Source organism: Triticum aestivum, chromosome 5D (genome assembly GCF_018294505.1).
Source record: "Triticum aestivum cultivar Chinese Spring chromosome 5D, IWGSC CS RefSeq v2.1, whole genome shotgun sequence".
Lineage (NCBI taxonomy): Eukaryota > Viridiplantae > Streptophyta > Magnoliopsida > Poales > Poaceae > Triticum > Triticum aestivum.
In genome coordinates, this window is record NC_057808.1 from 106999576 (window position 1) to 107010038 (window position 10463).

The 10463-nt window shown below is 45.8% G+C and overlaps 1 pseudogene; it reads right to left on the reverse strand.

Annotated features, from left to right (window-relative positions):
• Positions 1-3352: 3352 nt before the first annotated feature.
• On the reverse strand, positions 3353-3490 carry LOC123126385 (uncharacterized; annotated as a pseudogene).
• Between the last annotated feature and the right edge of the window lie 6973 nt (positions 3491-10463).

Consider the following 10463-nt stretch of genomic DNA (forward strand, 5'->3'; position numbering starts at 1 on the left):
AGTGTAGGAGAGTGCAGGAACTGGCATACTTTATTCACAGGAAAGGATATGTCAGGTCTTGTCAGTGTCAAATATTGCAATGCACCTACTACACTTCTATAATTCGTAGAATCTTCGGTTCCCAACGGTTCACCATTTTCCTTTGAGAGTGTTTCCGAAGTTGAGAGAGGCATGTTTGCAACCTTACAATTCATCATACCTGCTCGCTTTAGCACTTCTGCTACATATTTTTCTTGAGTCAAGAGTATGCCATTATCAACCTTCTTCACCTCTATTCCCAAGAAATAGTGCAAGTCACCAAGATCCTTCAAGGCAAAATCCTTCTTGAGATCTTCAAGCAATGCCAAAGTTGCTTCCTGTGAAGAACTAGCCACAATAATGTCATCAACATAGACTAGCATGAAAATAGTGATTCTTCCCTTTTTATAGAAGAAAAGTGAAGTGTCAGCTTTTGAAGGTTTGAAGCCAAGTCTTTGTAGTTTCTCACTCAACCTGGAGTACCATGCTCTAGGTGCTTGTTTCAATCCATACAAAGCCTTATCAAGTTTACACACATAATGATGCTTTCCTTTGACTTCATATCCAGGAGGTTGCCTCATGTATACTTCCTCCTCCAGAACGCCATGAAGAAACGCATTCTGCACATCCAATTGACGAAGACTCCAATTGTTTGACACTGCAATAGATAGAACAAGTCTGACAGTAGCTGCTTTCACAACTGGACTAAAGGTGTCCTCATAATCTATGCCATATCTTTGTTTAAATCCTTTAGCAACTAGTCTAGTCTTGTATCTGTCTATTTCTCCACTAGCTTTTCTTTTAATTCTGTAAACCCATTTGCAGTCAATGATATTTCTACCTCTAGCAGGAGGAACTAAGTGCCAAGTTTTATTTCTAATAAGAGCATTATATTCTTCATCCATAGCATTTTTCCAATTTTTACTTTCAAGAGCATCATGCAGGCTGTTCGGTTCTCCAGAAACAGCAAGTCCAGCAAACTTACCCTTGTCATACCTGACCGTACCATCTGTACGTATTTTGGGTTTTGCATTACCGTGTTGAGATCTTGTGCGCTGTGGTACAGTAGAAACTGTTGTATTTGTGCGCTGCACAGAAGATCCCGGAGAGGACGCTGCAGCCACACCGGATCCCGCAGCAGACGCGCCAGACGCGCTGGATCCAAGACGGATGTTGTCGGGGGCAACTGCAGCCGAGGTAGGTGCGCCTGATCCAACGCAGATCCTCTGCACCTCGGTTTCAGCCCGTGGCGCCCGTTGGGCCACCTGGTTCTCCTCCGTTGGCCCGCTGGTATGTGGAGAGGGCCGCGCCATCTAGCGGCTTGGGGAGGCCGCCGCACCACCGCTGGGCCCTCCTGTGGCTGAGTGCGCTGGACCGCTGCCGTCTGTGGGCCCTGACGCGGTTGCGCGATTGGGCGACGCGCTGTCGCCTCCAGGAGCGGTGCCACTGACCTCGTTATCTGGTGCAGCAGAGGACAAATCGTCATCGGGATCTCCACCGCCAGCTCCTGAATCATTTTCGTGTTCTGTGCCTATCTCTTGCTGCATAAAATCATGGCCAAAAACAGGATTCCCACCAAAGTTTATAGCAGGATTTAATGCATGAAAATCAACCGATGGATCAGCCATACATTCGCCCCCATGATCAGAAGTAGCATTTTCAGAAAGAAGGAGAACTTCGGATCTGAGTAGGGCTCCGGCATTTGGATTTAAGGAAGCAAAAGGGAACACTGTTTCATCAAAAACAACGTCCCGAGAGATATAAACTCGTCCAGCGACAACGTCAAGGCACTTAAACCCTTTATGAAGATTACTATATCCAAGAAATACACATTGTTTCGATCGAAATTCAAGTTTCCTAGCATTATAGGGTCGAAGATTTGGCCAACAGGCACAACCAAAAGTACGGAGAGCATGATAGTTTGGTTGTTCATGAAACAATCTTTCTAGAGGAGTTTCAATGTTGATGACTTTGCTAGGAGTACGATTTATGAGATATGTGGCAGCTATAAACACTTCATCCCAGAACTTCAAGGGCATTGAAGCATGAGCCAAAAGTGAAAGGCCAACGTCAGCAATGTGACGATGCTTTCTTTCGGCAGACCCATTCTGTTGATGGGCGTGAGGGCATGAAACGTGGTGTGTGATGCCTATTTGACGAAAAAAGGAATTTAATCGTTCATATTCACCACCCCAGTCGGTTTGCATGGTGATGATTTTACGATCAAACAGTCTTTCAACAAGTGCTTGATATTCATGAAACACTTTAAAGACTTCGGACTTATGCTTAAGAATATAAATCCAGGTAAACTTGCTGAAATCGTCAATAAAGCTCACATAATAGTTTTTTTTATTAATGGAATCACGGGCAGGCCCCCATACATCAGAAAATACTAGCTCTAAAGGAGCATTCGAAACACTATTGGAATTTGGATATGGGAATTGATGGCTCTTGCCCATTCGACAAGCATCACACACTCCCTCTTTATTCAACTCACTACTTGAAAACGGAATTTTATTATTCCTAAGGACATGCTGAACGATTGTTAACGTCGGATGACCTAATCCATTGTGCCACCTTGATGGAGAAATCTTGGTGACGCCAAAAGCTTGCCTGCCCACACTCAAAGGAGCTGATGATGATGAGAGGGGATAGAGGTCACCCCTACATCTGCCATGAAGAATATTTTTCTTCGTTTCCTTTTCCTTAATAAAAAAGAAATACGGATGAGTTTCAAGGAAGGTCTGATTATCACGAGATAAGCGGTGAGCAGATATCAAGTTTTTGGTGGCGTGTGGTACATGCAAGACGTTTTTCAGATGAAGATTGCGAGTAGGAGTACGAATATAGGCTTGACCAATATGGCTGATTTTCATACCTGCACTGTTTGGCATGTTCACTTGGTCATGGCCGGTGTACTTCTCCCTCATCGCCAGCTTGTCCAGTTCGCCGGTGATGTGTTCTGTAGCTCCAGTGTCGACGTACCAGTTGGTGTCGACGCCATATGAAGAGGAGTTGGTGACGGCGCTTGCAGATTTGTCCTTGGTGAAGGCGATGTCGAAGCGACGATAGCACTCCATGGCGGTGTGGTTGGGCTTGGAGCAGATCTGGCAGAAGACTTCTGGGAGGTCGTTGTGACCTCCTCCATTGCCATGGCCACCACGCCCTTGGCCGCGGCCACCGCCGCCGTTGCCCCGGCCGCCTCCATTGCGGCCTCCTCCGTTGCGGCCACCGCCACGGCCGCCGCCACGACCAGGTCCGCCGCGGCCGCGACTAGCGGCATTGGCAGAGGAGTGGGAGGACGAGTTGCCGCCCTCAAACATGGCGAGTCTGCTTTCGAAGCTGATAAGCTGGGAGTAGAGCTCGCTGACCTTGATGGGATCGGTTCTGGCACAGATCGAGGAGACAAACGACATGTAGTCGTAAACAAGCCCTGCGAGATGTAGGAGACCATGTCGTCGTCGCCGAGAGGTTTCCCGGCTGACGCCATCTCATCACCGAGCGCCTTCATGCGCCCGATATATTCTACAACTGTGGAGTTGCCCTTCTTGGACATGGACAAGGCAAGCCGTGTGTTCACGACTTGTGCTTGAGTTTGGGAGATGAACATCTCCCTGGTCGCAGTCCATGCTGCTGCTGCCGAGGTACAGTGCGCGACCTGAACCATCACAGGAGGTGAGACGGAACTAAAGAGAAAGCTCAAAACCTGGGAGTCCTGGGCCTTGGCGATCTCATATGCTGGGTTCGGCACATCAGTGGGCTTGCCGTCCTTATCGGCAAGCTTGGGTGCTGGCTCCTGCCGATCTGGGTCGAGGTAGGAGATGAGCTGCGCGCTGCGAATGGCCGCCAGAGCCCGCACACGCCATACAAGGAAGTTGGAGCGGTGAAGCCTGTCGGCGATTGGGATGAGCGTGGTTGTGGTGGCGGCGGCAGAGCTCGAAGAAGACATGCTTGCGAGGATGTGCTTTAGAGGAGGTAGGCTCTGAATACCATGTAAAAGTGCGGTTAAGCATATGCCTAGCAGGGACGCGTTGCGTGTTTATATAGCCACAGGTTAGGGTTACAGGATTCGGTAGTTAGGTTGTGGATTGATCCCCAAGTCATCTATACAGGGATAAGGATCGATCACAACAACCTAACTAACCGGGAGTACAACACGCACGCCAAACTCCATCCCTAATGTATATACGGTTTATACATATACCGTATATACGTACTGATATTCTAACACTTATATCGGAGCATGGTGGCATCCTTCCAAATTTTGGCAAAGATTGGTGGGGTCTGATCCCCATTTTTGAGCAGTTTGTACATCTTGAATTCTTGACGGAGGAGAAATCAACTCCCCATGGGTAAATCCACTTGTCATAACTGCTCCCAATCTGAATTGCTTGGGTAATATCTTGTAGCTATAAAAATTGTTGGTGTGCCTATGTTGAAAGGGGAGTATAAAAGTTGTCTAGAGTGTTATCAGCTTGGAGATATTCCTGAATTGTCAATTTGTCCTTGGAAGAATAAGAAAACAGCTCTGGAATTTCTCTTTGATTGTTCCAGATCCCCAAATCATCCAAGAAAGAAATGTTGATGCCCTGACCAATCACCCCTCTTGTGACAAGCTTGAATTGAGGAAGAAGCTTTAGAATATTCCTCTACCAGAAAGAGCCCATAGGCCTTGCAAAGAGTACCCCTCGAGGATAATAACAATCCCAAATCAGATGGACCCAGGGCAGATCATGATGGTTTAGGAATTTGTGGAGATGTTTCATCAGAAGGCATTTGTTATGAGTTGCAATGTGGAGAACTCCCAATCCACCCTGGTCCTTGGGAGTGCAAACTTTATCCCAGGAGATAAGAGTTGTGCCTTTATCCTCCATACCATACTTTCTCCAAGTGCAGTGCCTGAGGTACTTGTTAATCTGTTCAACAATGCCAGCAAGGAGTTCCAAAGTACTCATGAAAAAGGTGGGGAGACTTGTGAAGACTGATTTGATAAGAATGAGCTTGTCTCTATATGACAAAAAAGTTGAATAGCTAGAGAGTCTTCTGTCAATCATTTTAATTATGGGCACAAAATCTTCTACCGAGGGGCAATCCCAAGTATGTGAAAGCGAAGGCACCAATGGTGCAACCCAAGTTGTGAGCCAGAAGTTCTATTTTTGCCTGACTAGTGTTGATTGGGATCATAGCAGATTTTTCAAAGTTGACCCTCGTGCTAGCATAGACTCAGAAGTGCATGAGACCAAGCTAGGCAATTGAGTGATGCAAGCTGGCATCAAGAGAATAGTATCGTCTGCATATTGTATCATGGGCAATAGGGACAAGGTGAGGGGTCACTGATGGATCACTAACCAACCTATATTAAGCATATAGGATATTAGATACGGCACAATATCAGGTTGCAAAAGCAGGCTATTCATCAGAATAGGAGCTATCGAACAACAGTAGCAAAATCTAATGCAAGCATGAGAGAGAAAGAAATGGGCGATATAGGAATTATCAAGGGGGGTTTGCCTGCCTGGAAGCTCTGCAGACAGATATGGACCCTCGATGGTGAAGTAGTCGATCACCCGATCAACAGCGGTCTCGGGATCTACCGGAAAAGAAGTAACAGAGGGGGAACACAATAAATAACAGAGCAATCAAATGCACCATGATGCATGACATGGCAATATGATGTGCTAGGGGTGAGCTAACGCAGTGCTACGCATTACACACAAAGCAGGAAAACATCTGGGAATGTTTTCCTGGCTTTTGGCAGTTATCGAACAGATGAAACTAAGGGGAAGATTCCATGTTTGAAATGTTAGAGGCATGCGACAAGTATGTGGATAGCATATTCGGATTCATCACATTTTTCTGAGCAACTTTCATATATAAATTATTTTCATCTGAGTTACAGATTATTTTATATGATTTTTCAAAGTTTTAATCATTTACTGAAATTTTCTAGAATTAATTCAAATTCGAAAATAATGATTAAATTGCTACGTGCACACACAAAGTATACACAACAGAGCAGCACAGAGGCTAACAGTGGGCACCTACCAGCTGAGTTAGCAGGTCAACTGTTAACCAGTTGACTGCTCAACTCGGTCAATAGGGACCCACCTGTCATTGATTGGGGCTAGCCCAGTCAGCATTTGACTGGGTCAACTGGGCCCAGTAGGACCCAGCTGTCGGTGACTGCTAGTGTAAACAGTAGGTTAGTTTAATTTAATTAGTCTAGTTAACAGTTGGGCCACGTCAGTGATAGTACTTAACTAACGTATTTATTTAAACTAATCCTAGTTAGTTATAACAGGGCCCGCGTGTTAGTGGGGTTTAGGGGTCTAATGACCCTGGGCCCACAGGTCAGTGGCCCAGGGGTTGGCGACGCGCCGACAGCGGAGCTCTGGCATCCCTTAACGCGGCGGAGGGCCATGGGCCTCACCGGAATCGCGCCATGGGCCATGATATGTCTCCAACGTATCTATAATTTTTGACTGTTCCATGTTGTTTTATTATCAATCTTGGATGTTTTATAGTCATTTTATATCATTTTTGGCTACTAACCTATTGACAAAGTGCCAAGTGCTAGTTGATGTTTTTTTCCATGTTTCTTACATCGCAGGAAATCAATATCAAACGAAGTCCAAATGCCACGAAACTCCACGATGTTTTTTTATGGGCCAAAAGGAAGCAGATGGGCCCTAGTTGCACCTGGGGGGAGTCCCGAGGAGGGTACAACCCACCAGGGCGCACCAGGAGGCCCTGGCGCGCCCTGGTGGATTGTGCCCACCTCGGGTGCCCTCCGGACCGCCTCTTTGCTTTATACCCCAATATTCCAGAAACCCTAAAGGCGTCGACGAAATATTCATCCAGCCGCCGCAGAGTTCAGAACCACCAGATCCAATCTAGACACCATCACGAAGGGGTTCACCACTTTCATTGGTGCCTCTCTGATGATGCGTGAGTAGTTCTTTGTAGACCTTCGGGTCCGTAGTTAGTAGCTAGAAGTCTTTCTCTCTCTCGCTGAATTCTTAATACAATGGTCTCTTGGAGATCCATATGATCTAACTCTTTATGCGGTGTGTTTGTTGGGATCTGATAAACTTCGAGTTTATGATCAGTTATATCTTTTTATATCCATGAAAGTTATTTGAGTTTATTTGATCTCTTATATGCATGATCTCTTATAGCCTCATATTTCTTCTCCGATATTTGGGTTTTGTTTGGCCAACTTGATCTATTTATCTTGCAATGGGAAGAGGTGCCCGGTAGTGGGTTCGATCTTATGGTGCTTGATCCCAGTGACAGAAAGGGAACCGACACGTATGTATCGTTGCTACTAAGGATAAGAAGACGAGATCTATATCTACCTCCATATAGATAAACGGATCTTGTCTACATCATGTCATCGTTCTTATTGCATTACTCTGTTTTTCCATGAACTTAATACACTAGATGCATGCTGGATAGCGGTCGATGTGTGCAGTAATAGTAGTAGATGCAGGCAGGAGTCGGTCTACTAATCTTGGACGTGATGCCTATGCAATGATCATTGCCTGTATATCGCCATAATTATTTGAAGTTCTATCAATTTCCCAACAGTAATTTGTTTACCCACCATTTGCTATTTTTCTCGAGAGAAGCCCCTAGTGAAACCTACGCCCCCGGGTCTTCTTTCTCATATATTTGCCTTGCGATCTACTTTTCATTTGCGTTTTTATTCAGATCTATTAAACCAAAAAATACAAAAATACCTTGCTACGTTTTATATTTATTTATTTTATTTGGCGTTCGATCTATCAATCTACTACAATTTACATCACGCCCGTTTGCCTATCTTGAGGCGTCGTACCCCGAAAGGGATTGACAACCCCTTTAACACGTCCGGTTGCGAGGTGTTGTTATTTGTGTGCATGTGTTGTTTACGTTGTGTTGCTTGGTTCTCCTACTGGTTCGATACCTTGGTTTCATAACTGAGGGAAATATCTATTGTCGCTATGCTACATCATCCCTCCCTCTCCGGGGAAATACCGACGTAGTTCCAGCTACCATCAAGGAAGAATTTCTGGCGCCGTTGCCAGGGAGGATCTTCAACATAACCAGGTTCCTAATCATAAATCTCATCTCCTTGCAATTTACATTATTTGCCATTTGCCTCTCGTTTTTCTATCCCCCACTTCACAAAAATTTGCCGTTTTATTTGCCCTCTTTTTCATTTGCCTTTTTCTCGTCAGATCTCATGTTTGCTTGTGTGCACATGTGCCTTCTATTTACTTGCATCTTCGCTTGCTAAAAATATATTGTTATGGATCCTCATCCACTTGCTAATCTTTTCAAGAGATCCAATTATGATGAACCCATTTCTAGTGAGTTGAGTTCACTAGATTATCTTTATAAAGTTTTGCTTGAGATTCGTGAATCTGAAAATTATGATGAAGAAATTTATGAAGTGATTCATGATAGCTCCTTGAATGAAAAGTATGATTGCAATAATTTTACTATTAATTCTATTAATGTCAATTGTGCTAACAATATGCGAAACCCCAAGCTTGGGGATGCTAATTTTTCTATGTCCACTACTTGTTGCAATGATCATGATTGGGGTGATGTTTTTTATGATCTTGAAATTTTATTTAAGCCTCATGATGAATATGTTTGCGATAATATTGAAAGTGGGTTTGGAAGAGTGACAACTTTAGCTAAAAATAATCCCACATATTTGGAGAGTGTTCAGTCTAATGAAATTTTTGATGAAAGTGGGTTTGGAAAGGTCATGACTTTATTTAATGATAATGCCACTATTTTAGAAGAGTGTCAACTTTGCATGCATGTGGATCATGAAGAGAATATTTTGTGTGATAGCTATATCGTTGAATTTGATTATGATCTTACATGTAATTATTATGAGAGAGTAAAGTATGGTTGTGGAAATTTTCATGTTACTAAATTACTGAGGGAGTCCTGGACTAGGGGGTCCTTGGGTGTCCGGCCTGTTATCCTTTGGGCCGGACTGATGGGCTGTGAAGACATGAAGACTGGACCCGTGTCCGGATTGGACTCTACTTGGCGTGGACAGCAAGTTAGGCGACCAACTACAAAGATTCCTTCTTATGTAACCGACTCCATGTAACCCTAGATCTCTTTGGTGTCTATATAAACCGGAGAGCGTAGTCCGGATAAACAGATACACATTACCATATTCACATAGGCTAGACTTCTAGGGTTTAGCCATTACGATCTCGTCATCGATCAACTCTTGTAACACTCATATTCATAAAGATCAATCAAGCAGGAAGTAGGGTATTACCTCCATAGAGAGGGCCCGGACCTGGGTAAACATCGTGTCCCCCGTCTCCTGTTACCATCGATCCTAGACGCACAGTTCGGGACCCCCTACCCGAGATCTGTCGGTTTTGACACCGACATTGGTGCTTTCATTGAGAGTTCTACTGTGCCGTCGGCAAAGGGCTCGATGGCCCCTTCGATCGTCAGTAATGACATTGTCCAGGGAGAAACCTTCCTCCCCGGACAGATCTTCGTATTCGGCGGCTTCGTACTGCGGGCCAACTCACTCGGCCACCTGGAGCAGATCGATAGCTACGCCCCTGACCATCAGGTCAGATTCGGAAGCTTGAACTACGTCACGGACATCTGTGGAGACTTGATCTTCGACGGATTCGAGACCGCGGCCACCGCTCCCCTTCGCCCCGATGAGCATGGCCTAAACCTGTCATCGGGCCCCATCCAGGAGATAGTTCCTGCAACAACTCCGGCCTTAGATCTGGAGCAGATCGAGTCATCCGAAGATGGGAAGCTCAGCCCCATCACGGAGGCTGCTGATCCCGCGGCTTTGGAGCCGCACACAGATTTTACTTCATATGATATCTGCATCAACGGAACCCCGGACTCGCCTCCGGCGACAAGTTCCGAACCCTGCGAGTCCGCGGATACCGAACTCGATCGATTATCGATCTTCAAGTTCAGCGCCGCAAACGTCTTCCAACACTCGCCCATGGGCGATGTACTAAACTCACTAAAAAACCTATCCCTGGCAGGCGACTCGCCGCCGAACTATGTTCGGTTCGAACTTGCGGCGGATGATAGAGAATTTTGCTTCCCACCCGCCACCCACTTCATAGCCACTGTCGAAGACCCAACCAACACGCTTGACCCCGGCTCCGAAGACATCGACAGTATGGACGACGATGAAGGGCAAGGCCAGAACCCACTACCCGCTAGACGTGGGACGACCACTTCTTGGTACGACGTGTGTATGGTAGACACACCCAACGACGCTCTCGACGATGACAAGGAGGATCCAGTTGAGAATAAACCTCCTGGTACACAGTCCGAACACCGGCGCGCTCTGCGCCGCTCTAAGTCACGTTGCTCAAGAGAAAACAATACTAGCCCCGGAGAAGATAACACTCCGGATAATGAAGACCCTGTTGAGGTAG